General features: G+C 36.3%; 1 pseudogene across 1 annotated transcript; it reads right to left on the reverse strand.

Annotated features, from left to right (window-relative positions):
- Window positions 1-1,204: 1,204 nt before the first annotated feature.
- Window positions 1,205-1,905, reverse strand: LOC307052649 (ubiquitin carboxyl-terminal hydrolase isozyme L3-like; annotated as a pseudogene). Its single transcript has one exon. The product of its transcript is annotated as a ubiquitin carboxyl-terminal hydrolase isozyme L3-like (transcript).
- Between the last annotated feature and the right edge of the window lie 2,359 nt (window positions 1,906-4,264).

Consider the following 4,264-nt stretch of genomic DNA (forward strand, 5'->3'; position numbering starts at 1 on the left):
TCTCACTGTTGTGGCCTCTGCCGTTGCTGAGCACAGGCTCCAGACGTGCAGTCTCAGTGGCCATGGCTCACGGGCCTAGCCGCTCTGCGGCATGTGGAATCTTCCCAGACCGGGGCATGAACCCGTGTCCCCTGCATTGGCAGGCGGACTCTCAACCACTGTGCCACCAGGGAAGCCCGCATCGGCCCTTCTGATCAAGTTTTCTCTTGCCTGTGATTGATGTGGTGGCATACTCTCCTGGGTTAGTCTTAAGCCTTGATGAAGATGGATGGACATTCCTTGTGTGAGTAGGACTGTTCTTCTTGCTCAGCTCATGGGACCCTCAGCAATCCTCCTCACTGGTGGCCATATGTGGTCAACTTTGAAAGGTATTAAATTCTAGGAATGCAGTGACTTTAGCTAAAGATTTCAAGGGAAGACATATTAAGAAGATACGTTATTCTATGTTTAAACTATAAAATTCTGTTTGATAAAATTAAAATAACAGAAAATAATAACTCACACTTTCCTGCATACTTTGGATAAGATTTGTATTTATTTGTAGTCCTCATCAGTGAAACAGTTATTACCTTTGATAGCACAATGAAGCCATTGGGTGGAGCAGCATCATGAGTAATTATGTAACTAAATAAAGGGTATTAGGGAACTGGAGTAGCAAGAAGATCTATATTATTTCAATACAAATGCATTCTGAAGGCTTTATGAATAGTAATGACACTGCTGTCTTTTTCATGTGTTGTGAGGTATGACATTAGTTAGGAAATGACACATTAGACAATAAATAGCATCAAGAGATTGTTCTTGAACCTAAACAGGAAGAGATAGAGCCTGGATACTAAGAAGAATCATCATATGCACTGATTATACAACAGACATACAATAGACAAATATGTAACTACTTCATCTCTACCCATTGTTCTAAGTCTTCATTTCTACCTCATATGGGCCCATAGATTTTGTAATATATTTCAAATATAATTATTTATAGAGATATAATTCAGACATTCTAAATTGATCACCCACTGGGTGCCACATGCTACACATTTTATTTATTTATTTATTTATTTATTTATTTATTTATTTATTTGTAGTTCACATAAAGTTTAATCAGTCAAGTTAATGAAAAATATCAAAATTTTTGAATTAGTGTATGACAGAAGGAATTTAATTTTGTTGCAAATAATACAGCATTTGGTGTTTCCATTCTGGACAAGCTATGCTGCAGAAAGAGCAATGGCATTGAATCTCCGTTCATCAGGGTCACGTTCCATAAACTTCTTGAAAACTTCTATGGCATCCTCTAATAAAGTTTCATCACTAGTTTCCCCATGGTTAATTGGAAATGGTTTCCATCCATCTAATTCATAGAGATGCCCATCTACAAGAACTAATGCAATATAATGAAGATCTACTTTTTCATCTATATTTTGTGCCTCAGTCTGACCTTCATGGTCACTGGTCTCATGAGTAACTCAAATGGAGTCATAGTTCTCCAGGTATATGGCTTGTTCTTCAGGGCTCAGTGATGCAGACTCCTCCAGGAATTTTTTCAAGGTTGATCCAGATTCAAAGTGCATCTTGTCTTTATTGTTGGCAATAGCATGGATTAGTCCACTTGTTCCACAGGCACTGCTGATTGTTTGCCTCATGAAATATACTGATGCTGTAATATTTTGTCCGAGATTTAATTTTTTCCTCTTCTTCTGTTCTGAATACTTCATACTTTTCTGTAATAGGGAAGAGAAGCAACACTGCACACACAGGTCTTGGTACCACGCTAAGGAGTTCAGGATCCATTCCATATACATCAACAAACTGCCAGTTAGGATGTAGACCTAATTGTTTGAGAAACTGGTTGGTGACCTCGGGATTGGCCTCCAGTGGCAGCCAGCGCTGACCCTCCATGGCCGCTCTGCTTGGCCCCTCTCCAGCTCTCTAGACATATTTTTAAATTGTTCAAAGAAATGAAGTACATGCATTGATCTTGTCCCTGTGCCAGCATCCACTATAGAAAGTGCAACTTTTTTTTGAGTAATTGTCACATTATTACCTTAACTAATACTTAATTTTACTGCGTTAGATTTTAAATTTTATGTGTCCTAAATACTTCAAGAGAGTCTTTTCCCCCAGATTATTTAGACACAGTTAAAATCCCACCACAAGGAGAAATCATAGTCTACAGTATTATTATCTAATGGATTAAAAAACTATATGTTTTCTGGATGTTTTATGATCCTGGCTTAATTGTCAATGAATGAACACTATGATAATGCCAATAAACTGAAAAATTAGTAGTAATAACTCTAAATTTAAGATCAACTTCTTATTATAATTAATTTTTCAATTTGCTTATGAAATTTTTAAAAGTTTCCTTGTTTTCTTTCAGTTCCCTTTTTAAAAAACTTTTCTTTTTTGAAAGAAAACATAAGAAATTATGCTGATTTCAGTTTGGTAAATTTCATGTCTTAATGGTAAATTGAATTATTTAAAATAAAACTATGGATAGAGTAAGTGGTTTAGTCTAGTGTTTCTTCCATAATAATGAAAAGAATCTTTTTTAGGTACCCAGCTGCCCCACTGACTATTTATAATTTTTAAGGAACCACTTTATACATTTTAATTTTGGTGTCATAGGCCACATAAAGATGGATAGACCCTTGTAAAATGACCAAGAAGAATTCTCTGATCATACTTGATGCTTGTAGTCATCAAAGAGTGTTTGCTTTCAAAGGAATTATTATACTTCCAGCTTGCTTGCCTTGGGGAATGTCAATTAAATCCAAATTATTTAATGACAGAGATTTTGCCATTTTTAGAGACAGGGTAAGTGAACTAGAAATGACAAAAATCAAATGAGAAGTGAAAAAATACATTTTGATGTTTACCTGTAAATTGCTTATCTTTCAATTAAGCATTGGTTTACCCTTGCCAAATGTCCCCATTTGCAGATGCCTGTTAAAAAATAAGCTGTTTTCATTTCCTGCTAGTACACAATTTAGCTTCTTTTAATGCATGCTTGTGCTCAGGGTTTTCTGAAGAGCCTTGTGTTATCTCTGTATCTAGTCCTTATAAAGAATCACTTTCAGCATGTGTGGCCTGGTTCCTAACAGTCTATCGATTCATTGAATTTCCTGAATTTCAGAAAGACCCCCATTGATTCTTTATGCTGCCTGGCAGAGCAATTCTTAATTTTTGTCTGATTCTTTCCAACATCAGTCTTAAGAAGAAAAGGTTTTTCTTACAACGCCTTGAAGGGTTTACTGAATCATGCATCACCAAGAACATTTTAAAGCATTATTTTGTCTGTTATTTAAAGTGGAAAATGCCGTCCCTTAAGACACTGGCACTCTGCCATTTGCCTCCAGAATATTTCATGGTTCACTGTCAGGACTGCTGCTTTTTCTCCAAGAACATATGGGCCATTTTGGAGAAGTTTTCTGTAACATTCAGATGCTGAACATATTATCTGTGTATACTTGGTCTCCAGCAAATAATGTTTCTGGAATTTTAATACCTAATGTATTCTTTGGAACTTACTGAAAAGTCTATTAAACATGGTAACACCAAAGGAGGCTTGTGAGTTGGAGGTAGAAGGGACTAAATATAACTGATGCAGAGTTTAGCATCATTAGAATGTATTCCTGTGATTTTATTATTTTTCACTGGAGTAGTTCTCTTCTTCTTCTCCTCCCTCTTTTTTCTCTCCACCTCATCCTTTTCCTTCTTCTTAGTGATTTCAAATAGTCACTGCAAATTATTTTAAATGGGGGAGAATCTTCCTATACTCTGTGATGTTGATACATAAGTCATTGGAATGTGGTAGGGGTTAGCACACACTTGTGCCATTAAAACTGCATCCGGTCAATCTGGGAATACCTCACCTGCATTGTTCTGTAAATACCTTTCTCACTAAAACACCTGTTTGGTTTGATGGTGTATATTTTTAGTCAAAGGAATCAAGCAGAACACATTTAAAACAAACAATTAAAATTAAAGTGTGACTACATTCTGGATAGAAGAGCTAATTGCAACTCCAATAAAGAATAGCTTCCCCCCTTGTACAATATAATGTACTGATGACCAGAACTGGGCAGATTCTAGTGGAAAGACACTAATTCCTTATATTACTGTTCTACCAGATTGTCTCTTTGCTGGTCATTTGGTGAGCAACTCCTTGATTTGCTAAGTTATGGAGCTAGGTGGCTCTTAAATGAGCGATAATCTGCAAGTGGTTCAATGATGATTAAAGAAGAATGGAGGAGTA

The sequence above is a fragment of the Hyperoodon ampullatus genome (assembly GCF_949752795.1).
Source record: "Hyperoodon ampullatus genome assembly, chromosome: 4".
Lineage (NCBI taxonomy): Eukaryota > Metazoa > Chordata > Mammalia > Artiodactyla > Ziphiidae > Hyperoodon > Hyperoodon ampullatus.